Raw genomic sequence first — 11,020 nt, 5'->3', positions numbered from 1 at the left:
TTCTCGGTCTGAACTTGCTTATTGGGGAAGCAAAGAATGTGGTAGAAACATGTGTCAGCAAGCAAATGCTGATTTCAAAACAGTACAAAAGAACCAGGTATGTAGGTTGCAATGACTTTTGAGTGTTTTAAAAAGTAAATGACCTCACAAAGTGATTGGTGAACACAGAATTTAAATTAACAGCTTTATTTAGTAGAGTGCACACATAAAGAACTGCATGTATTTAATGTACAATTTAATGAGTTTGAACACATGCAAACATTCTTTTTACCATCATGACAATTGAGGTAACAGACATATCCAGCACCTTTCAGAGTTTCCTTGTGTCCAACTGTTTTTGTGGTAAGAACACTTAACATGATATCTAATCTTGCAACAGATTTTGAAGTGCACAATACCATGTTGTTAGCTATAGGCATTACTGTGTACAGCAGACCTCAGGAACTTATTCATGTAGCATAGTTGAAAACTCATATCCACTGAAGAGCTACCCCCCATTTCCTCCACCACTCCTCGGCCCCTGGCAATCACTATTATACTCTCTGCTTTTATGAGTTTGACTATTGAAGATCTTTTATGTAAGCGGAATCATGCAGTATTTGTCTTTCTATGTCTGGCATATTTCACTTAGCATAATGTCTTCCAGGTTCATCCCTGTTGTCACAAATGGCACATTTTTTTTTAATGTTGACTATTCCGTTGTATGTGTATATCACGTTTTCTTTACTCATTTATCTAGACACTAAGTTCCATATCTCTTGGCTGTTATGAACAATTCTGCAATAAACATGGGAATGCAGGTTATCTCTTAGAGATTCTGATTTCAATTTCTTGGGATATGTACTCAAAAGTAAGAAATAAAACCATACTTCCAACAAATGATGTACTTTTATACTTTTACAAGTGCTTTGGAACTATACGTTTTTTTTAAATAAGGTTCTAGCATAAATGAATGAAAATGACCAATTTTTCTCCCCATTACCTCCAGGTATGATGTAGGCAGGTGCATACACACAGAAAAAAAAAAACAAAAAAAAACTAAGAGGTCCTTCGGAGCTCAGATGATTTCCAGGCTAATGATGAATGGAGCACATAATTTACCTCCATATTAGTTACTTTTATATTAATAACTTTTGGAAAACTTCACTATACTCTGAAGGGATTCATTATTTAATTTATTAGAATGCAATTGAGCTTGAGAGTGAAAAATATATGGCATAATATGAGATATAGTTGTAAAATTTGTGTACTAGTCTGACTTTATTTTAAGCAGCATACCTTTGCTCCATTTTGAGCTCTTAGATTTCATTTCATTCTCTTTAATCTGTTATAAAATCTCACTAAATATTTGTCTATATCAGCTTAACCTCAACTTTAAACAATAATCATGACAGTGAAAACAGCTTTAATTTCTCCTTTAGAGATACCACCACATTTTAAAGACAAGGAAACTGAGATTCAGAGATCTAAGGCAGCTTGTCCAAGGCTGCACAGTAATTATAAAAGCAGAAATGGAAACTCAGGGTCTAACCTGAAACCCAAACCCTTGCCCTCCCCACACACTGATCTCCTATGACTCTTAAGAGCTGAGTGGACGGTGAACTGGAAACACAGTTACAGTGTAACATAAAATGAGTGGAGAAAATAAAGTACGTATATGTAGAAAGGAAAAAACCTGTTAAAATATGTGAAACCAATGCTTCTATGTGGTTTGAACATTTGTTGTTGCAGATGAAAATGATTAAATTCAGAAATCTCGATCAAGTGTTCCCAGATTGACTTTGATTCTGGAATCAGTTTCCACATTACAACCGTTTTCATAACTTCTTAAAGCAATCCATTTGGCTTGACGGTCGCCTGCTTGAAAGTTTTCCCCTTAGTTCTTAAAACTGGATCAGCTTGTTTTTACTCTGATTTTCCCTGAAAATTGCCCTCCCTGCTGACTTCTGCTGATTCTCCTTCAAGCTAGGACATTTTCCAGGGTCCCTGACTCCCCTCTCCCTAAACCCATCTAGCCTTCATGCCAGGATCAGTCACTGAAGTAGAAGGAAAATTCAGTGATCACTCTGCCCAGCCTGGCTGTCTCTGATGGGGGACGAGGCAAAGGAAGGGTGCTTTGCTAAATTGGGCCCCACTCAGATATGTCCCCAGTGCATTACCAATTTTATTATCCAATCAGCATTTTTCATGTGGCACCACTGCTGAATGAGAAAAGGGAAAGAAAAAGAAAGCTTTCACATAGGCATTAGAGATGTCTCAAATGTGCTGTGTTTATAGGTACAACAATTCGTATGCAAACTGCTTCAATACAGAGACTGTTCTGTTTTGAGAAAAGTCTCTGCTAACCTCTATATGAACATGACAACAACTGCAAATATCATCTGCAGCCACATCAAAACAAACACCCAAGGTGCACAATGTGAAAGAACTGCTGGCAATCTACCCACACAGAGAGATAGCAATCACTACCAGAAGTATTATCTTTGAAGGGCAGAAGTCTAAGTACTTGGCTAACCAGGAAAAATATCATCAACCCTGAGACTTAATGATCAAAGCAAACTAAAGTTCCCTAAAGGAATCAGGATATGAACTAATATACAAGCTTCTAAAATAAGGATACACTCAGATTATGTATATATAACCCCTGGGTATTGCCTGTGGGCATCCTAGTCTTGCCCACACCCTTTGAGCTCCAAAAGAATTTAGAGAAATGAGCTTGGCATGGCCAACTCTCCTGTTTATGGTTTTAAGGTTGGAAACCTTGAAATTCCTCACATTTCTTCCACATCTAGATATTTAGATTGCAAACCCTTTAATCCAACTAAAAAGAGATATCTGGAATGTCTGAGCTTTCTGCCCAGATTGAAGAGTTGTTTTTCCATTAGTACCATGGATTGAGGAATTTTCTGGCATATGCCACCAAGTGAGTAAACTGAAAGAAGATAAAATAAACTTTAAAAGAAAAAAAAAAAGCCAGCCCATTATAATTAACTTCCGGTGAGACTTAAAAGACAGGCTGAACCACAAAATGTCAGTTCCCAAAACGCTGCTCTTTTTAATTTTTGCCAGACAGTGTGACTCCACTGCCACTTATTAGGACTAATTTTCAAATGCGCTGCTGTTTTGAAAAAAAATAACTGATTCATTAAAGAACCAATTCTCAGAAGAGCTGAGACAATATTGGCATCTCCAATTTGTTTTAAATTAATTTATCAAAACTAAAATACAAACATATTTCAATATTCATGTCTTAACAGTCTAGGTCAAGCCATACCAAAAATGGTATTACTTCTTTAAGTAGTATGACAAATTTCACTGGGTTTTCGACAAGGGTCACTCTTCACCTCTCTTGATGTATATAAAATTACCTCTTCAGTTGCCTCCCTGTATCTTCATCTTTGCATAATATTCTAACTATGGCATTCAAAGAAAAAAACAACTATAAATTACTCTTCACTGGTATTTTGAGAAAACATCTCATCATTTTTTCCTCAGATTAATTTTTCTTTAGCATATTAAAATATATTTCATTTCACTTATATTATTATCAATATATTCTTTACATTTTTTCCTACCAAACATTTTTTTATTTTACAAAAAGGTGAAATTGTATGTGGAAATATTTACATAAAAATCTTGCCTCATTTGGAAGTCTAATTCATGTGAAAAATTTATCTTTCACCCATGAAAGTGGCCCAATGATATGAGAGCTATTCACAATGTTAATGCAGTACTTAATATTTAGCAGGGTTGGCAAAAGTGAAATTTGTAAAAGTAGACGTTTCATCCTAAGCATTAATCTGGCAAATTGCTTATGATTTCCCAAATCCACCTTTAACTCTGATCTTAGTTACATACTACTGTTCTTAATGGTGTGGTATTATTTGCTAACTAGCTAAGTTTACTTGATATAATTGCTGTTTTAGTGCTTTTTGTTACTATAACAAAGTGACTGATGCAACTTAACTTTGTTAAAAAAAAAAAAAAGGTTACTCCCTCCCCCGCCAAGAAAGGGTTTTTCTAAGTTGCTGAGGCTGGCCTCAAACTTGAAATCCTCCTTCTCAGCCTCTTGAGCAGCTAGAATTACAGGTGTGTGCCACCATGCCTGACTAAAAAAAGAGATTTAGCTTAGGGTTCTGAAGATTCACCAGCATGGTGCTGACATCAGTTTGGCTCTGATGAGGACCTTGTGACAAATGGCAGGAGTATATATAACATGAAGACATCACTTCACAAAACAGGAAGCCAGACAGGATTCAGGGGTCTGCCTCACTCTTAAAACAATCTGCTCTCACAAAGCTACCAGAATCTCTTCCAAGGGCTGGGGCCTTTAGTTACCTGAAGACCCCCACTAGGAACCACCATTTAAAGGTTTCACGCTATCTCTACAGCACCACACTAAGAAACCCTGCAGGCAAGGCACATCCAAGCCACAACAATTAATATGGATGTGTAAAGCTTAGCAACTTTGTGAAAGAATTGTTGAAAAACATGACAACATATAACCTGCATTCATTTCAAAGAACAGTCATATAGATCAGATAGGTAACAGGTAAATTCTAATGACACAATTCCTCACCCTTGGTAATTGTCCACAACTTTCCTACTATTTGTATTCCTCCTATATATTCCTTTTAAGGACTAGTTCTGGAGGCCATCTGACAGAATACTGGGTTGTCCACTCATTCTCACGGCAAATTCAGTGAGGAAAGGAGGCCATATTCTTTATCTAGGGCATCTGCTCAGGTGTCAGACCTAGGGACTGGATTACCAGTTCTACAATTTTTTTATGTGCTTTTGAAAAATGACGGAAACTCTTAATTTTGAAGGGCAATGTTTCCTTTCCTAAACAAACATTATATTAATAATTACTTCTCTTTTGTACCTTTTTCCCCTCGCCTCTAGTCGTGGGACCTGAAACAGAGTAAGGCAGCCAGATTATACTGTCCTCCTCCTAGACTGGCTTCTGAGTGGTCTAGGAATTGGCTCTGCTCCTTAGAGACTGAGACACCTCCCTTCATAAGGTAGCTAACAGAACAATAATCAACTAACCCCGAGTAGAGAAACCCTCCTCCAGCCTGCCAGGCAACAGGGTTACAGGATGCCCATTTTGTTCATGAAAGGGCATAAGTGCAGCAAGGACAGCAGGACTGGTAACACAAATTGTTAATGAATCGCCTTCATTTTGCCCATATTACAGGAAAACTAGAAAAGTATAAAAGCAAAGTATTATCTGTTACCAAAAGACAACCTTAGTCCAACATTACCAAACTCAAAAGCAATGTGGTGATGTCCTTTCATCCTCAATGAGGACAAAAGTTAAAAGAAAACAACCTTTCTTCATCCAGCCTCAGAAAGACACAACAGGAAGGCCTGCAGTGGTCCCATTGTTAGACCTGTCACCTCCCCCAGCTCAGTTCCCCTGAGATATGACATAGTCACTTCATAGCTTCTCCATTCTCCTGAAGACCCTCTCTCTTTAGAGTAAGATGGGATCTCGGAATAGGAATAAGTACATCTCTCCAAGAAACATACTTGGAGGAGAGGAGAGAAAACTATATTGTGAGATCTCTCACTTATCTTCAAAACATCTTAAGAAAGTATGCTTCAGAGTCTCTGGACACCTGAGCCTCAAAGATGTAGAAGTAAGCAAGTTCACAAAACTCCCTCTTCAGTTCTCTTTGTAACATTGGCACGTACACAGAAAGCAGATGCAGAATCCATACACATTATGCTTGGCACAGAGACAGAGAGCTGGGACAAATAGATGTCAGCCATTTGTGGATTGCTCATTTTTGGTTCTGAATCTCAGGACTTTATTTTTGCCCTTTGCTAATGCCTCCTTCTCATTGAGGTTAACTATTTCCTCAGGGACAAGAGAATGTGAAGTATTCAGAGAATCCTGAAGTGAATGTTTTTGAAGCTTTTCTATTATAGGAATAAAATATTCTTCAACAATGGGGGAGGAAGAGGGTTATTCCTTCATTCTGGAAAAACCATTCCAATAGGCTTTCTTTCTTTCTTTTTCTTTTTTTTTTTTTCATACCTAACTCCTCTTCCTAAGTAGCGATACTTGAGATTTCAGCATCAAGGGGCAAAAATGGCTCAAAGACAAAGTCACCAAAAGTGATGCTCCAGGCAGGGGAAGACCACTGAAGACCAGGTTATATCTGAGGTAAATATGCTTAGCCAAGAATAAGAAAGAACTAGCAGCTGTCAAGACATGTGCTTAACCTCTCTTCCAGGATTCTGTGAGGCATTTGGGGAAATTCAGAAAGTGATGGAACCATTTTCACTGGGTGTGTGAGCACGAGATCTGTCCTTCAGCCTGGAGTACATGAAAATATGGAATTTTATTTTATTTTACACATTTATTTTGTATCTGACTACTTTAATGAATTTTTACTAATTCTGATTACTTTTCAGTTAAATTTTTAGTGTATAGTCATATTATTTACTTTAAAATAATGTTGCCTTCTTCTTTTGAAAAGTCATAACTCCTCTTTCTGTTTCCTTTAGCTGAAAAACAGGTCTGTCTATCTGAATGAAGAATGTTGACCTTTTTGAGTAGTTTTGAGAAATATAGTTTTGAGGAAAAAAGTGTTAGAGACAGAAAAGCTGAAGAACAATTTAGTAAATAAGTGCAATTCAATGATACATTAAATAGGATGGTTGCTAAAAATATATACAGAAAGAGAAATGGCTAAAGATTATTTCACATTTTAAAAAATGACCAGCTAGAAAAGATTGGCAGGCAGCAAAAAAACCACTTCATTCTTTCACTATGCTCTATGGTGGACTAATGGGAAATAATCAAGATTGCTATATGTTTTAGTAGATGTACTATAGTATAGAAAACTAAATAAGGGATTTTAAAAAATGAATTAATCTGACTTCTCAGTTTATAGACAGTGCATGGTATACAGAACAAGAGAAATCAGCACGTTAAGTATCCTTCTATTATTTCCATAATCTCACAGAATCTTGCTAATACCAAATCTCATAATAAAGATATTTGTATAAAGCTTGCTATTATGCTTTGAATGTTTAGTGTTCCCCAAAAGCTCATGTGTGAGACAATGCAAGAAGATTCAGAGAAGAATGATTGGGTTATGAGAGCCTAAACCCAATCAGTGAATTAATCACTTGATGGGATTGAGTAGTAAGTGAAGGCAGGTGAGGTGTGGCTGGAGGAGGCAAGGCATTGTGGGCATGGATTTGGGATATATATTTGTGTTAGGCAAGCAGAGATCTCTCTATCTCCTGATAATCATGTGAGCCACTTTTCTCTGCCACAATCTTCGGCCATGTTCAGCCTCCCCTCGATCCCCTGGAAATGGACTCGGCTGTCTATGGATGGGGTGAAACTGTGAGCCCCTAAATAAACTTATTTCCTCTACAGTTGTTCTGGTAGGGTCTTTCAGTCACAGCAGCAAAAAATCTGACTAAAACACTTACACACTATATGAATCCAATATAAACATGTTGCATGAAGAAATAATTCCTGGAGCAATGTTGCGAGATTACTGACACTAAAAAAAAATTCCTAGAAATGGTTATAGCCTATGAAATCTTTTCTTTGGCCTTCATGGAAAATAATAATCCATGCTATCTTCTCTTGCAAATTCCAGTCTATCAAACCTGATTTATCAGAGGCCTCTGTATGTACGCCTGATGTTACACCCTACCATAACCACTCATCATTCCCCTTTACCCTTCTGTATATACGGCGAAATCCTATTTAACCTTCAAAGCAATGAAACAGAAGGATTATCTGGCAATAGAGAAGAAGTTGGGGATGCAGACAAGATTCTAGAAGGAACTGCAGACACTTTCCTCTTTCTGGGAATGAATGGGTGGACCACATAATTGGAGAACATGCCAGCACTCCAGTCTTCTGCTGTTTGGCATCCACCAGAAGTCACCAATGTCTGTTTTCAAAGCTCAGGAAACCATATCACTGATGATACTTGTGCATCTGCCCTGTTTCGACCAAAAAGAATAAAATGAAGTGTTCCTTGTGCCCTTCCCCTTCTCCTCTCTTACCCACAAATCTTTCCCCATTCTCAGCCAAACTCATCTCATTTCCCTTATTCAAAGGAGGAAAAGCAATGGCTTTTATTGCTTGCGAAGGCAAACCACAATAAAAGTTGCAATTCTTTATTTCTAGTCTCGAGTTTACTGATTTCTTCTGGACAAGTGCAACTTCTTTTTTTTGGGGGGGGGCAGTGATGGGAATCAAACCTCATACAGCCTAGGCAAGTGTCCCTACCACTAAGGTGACTCCAGCCCCCCAAGGAAAATTTTAAGGAAAGCAAAGAAAATTTTATGAAAATAGTTTAACATCGAATGAGATAAATCACAAGTGATTAAATTCACAAGATTTTACTGCTAAGGTTTTCAACATAGTTTCTATTATGGAGAATGAAGTAATCAAAAAATTCAACAACTACTATTTATAGAATCGTTTTTCCTTTTAGTGAAGTACTTCTAGAAATGTGTATGCTTAGTTACAAGCATATTTTTCCTAGTTGCATCCTTTCACTGTCTATTCTTAAATTTCATTTTCTTTTTCTAACTATCTTTTTCTTTTCAAATGGTCAGGGATTGTCAAGACAATGGGGTAAAGAAGAGAGAGAGAGAGAGAGTCTAGACTATGTTGATGAAAAAAGCCAGCTTTATTCAACCTTTTAAGCTCTCAGAAATGAACATCTGTTGCCAATGATTTTATCCCAGACTGATCTGATGCTGAGAATCTTAGAACAAAGCACATGCTTCCTCTATTCCTATTTGCTTACTCCATTCACTCTGACATCTGCAAAAAAAATGAATTATGAAATACTTTTCTTTGGCATATGTTTTGAGAAGTATTTTTTCCGTTTTTCTAGTTTCAGTACATCAGTCTTGGGTAACTTCTCTGCGACTGTGCTCCCAGATGTAAAACCTATCTGATTGACACTGGGTGACTCTAAAGGGGTCCAATGTCCATCCTCACTGTTTGTACCCTGCAGGTACATCTTGACATACTAAATCACTCAAAGCAGGTGGGGTGAAGGGAGAATACCCTAGACATTTATCTATCTGTTCAACAAACATTTATTGATAGCTTTGTGATATTTCTAATACAAAAGTAATGATTCTCAATTCAACTAAAGTGAACTTATTACATTTAAAGTGCTAAAATCCTTAAAGGGAGAGTTGGATTAAAGTAGTACAGTATAGTGTGTGAGCTTGTCCATGCTGTGAACAAATTTCCCAGCAAGAACAACTTGGCTGAAAAATTTGTTTTGGCTCATGGCTTCAGAGGTTAAGTCCATGGTTGGCCAACTCTGTTTCCTTTGGTCTGAGGTGAGATAGAGCATCATGGTGAAAGGGTATGGTGGAGGAAAGCTAACAGGGTGGCCAGGAAGCAGAGAGCAAGGTGTGAAGGACAAACAATAAACCCCAAAGTTACAGCCCCACAGTAATCTACTTCCTCCAGCCTTTTCCACCTTCTAAAGTTAACACCCAGTTATTCCATTCAAATTAATTTATCAAATATATCAATCCATTGATCACTTTATAGCTCTCATAATCTGACCATTTCACTTCTAAACAGTCTCACATTGTCTCACACATGAGCTTTCAGGGGACACTTTGTATCCAAACCACTACAGAAAGGAAAATAAATTCACATGCAGGCTCCATTCCATGGCAGGGAAAAAAGCCTATAAGAGTCTGTTCTTCAACATAATATTGGCACCAGAACAGATATGAAGACCAATGAAACAGAATAGAAGACACATAGACAAATCCACATAAATACAGTTATCTCATACAAGACAAAGGCACCATAAAAATACATTAGAGAAAAGATAGCCTCTTCAACAAATGGTGCTGGGAAAACTAGAAATTCATATGTAACAAAATGAAATTAGACCCTTCTCACCCTGCACAAAACTCAACTCAAAGTGGATCAAGTATGTAGGCATTAGACTAGAGACCCTGTGCATACTAGAAGAAAAAGTAGAACTAAATCTCCATCATGTTAGCTTAGGAACTGGATTCCTCAACAAGATTCTTAAAGTTCAAGAAGTAAAATCAAGAATCAATAAATTGGATGGTATCAAACTAAAAAGCTTCTTCACAGCAAAGGAAACAATCAAGAAAGTGAGGGGAAAGCCTACAGAATGGGAAAAAAATCTTTGTCACCTGTTGAGAGCCACAGCCGAAGGGGCCCCAGCAAACTTCCAGCTGCCAGCAAACTTCCAGCTGCCGGCTGATGATTGGCTCACAGCAGCCCCAGCAACATCTAGCTGATTGGCTCCTCTGTGGTGATGCTCATTGGGCTGTTTCCCTGCCCTTTCAGACCACGGAGCTGCTCATTGGGGGACTTTTTTGGCTCCGCCCACGTGACCCAGCCAATCGGCCTCAAGAGCAGGAGGATTGTGGGAGGTGGAGAGAAGTTTGTGTGGGAGAGAGAGGCTTGTGGAAAGCCGGTGGTGGCAGTTGAGGCTCTGAGGGTTTTTCCTGAGAGGCTGTTTTGTTTGGCGTGTGTGGTTCTAAAAATAAAGTTAGTTTCTTTTGAAAAAAAAAAAATATTTGGATCCATTTTATCATGAGCGCTCATCATATATGATATATGGACATACATACATTCAAACATATAACACATATGGCTCCTGATTGTGCCCAGCCAGACTGCGGCATTTGGTGGCTCGCACGGGGATCGACTGAGGGTAAGTGAACTGCTCGCCCCTGAGGGCAGGGCAAGAGGATGGGTAGCCATTTTAAGATTCTTCTTTTGTTATTTTGTTTCACTTTTGTTTTAAGTTGCCTGTCCCTGGAGATGTGTAAGATGGAAGAAAAACCGCTCACATCTGAGGAACAGATAGGGAGAAAGGACGGATGGACATTTCAGGAGGCTATTATAATGATTTTGTGTTGTTTCAATTTTGTTTCATTCTGTTTCAGTTTTGTTAGGTGTTATCTTGTTGGGTTGTATTATAGTAGAAATACGGGATCAGAAATTAGTAAAAAA

The sequence above is a fragment of the Marmota marmota genome, unplaced genomic scaffold, assembly GCF_001458135.2.
Source record: "Marmota marmota marmota unplaced genomic scaffold, marMar, whole genome shotgun sequence".
Taxonomy (NCBI): Eukaryota; Metazoa; Chordata; class Mammalia; order Rodentia; family Sciuridae; genus Marmota; species Marmota marmota.
This window is presented reverse-complemented; position numbering follows the sequence as displayed.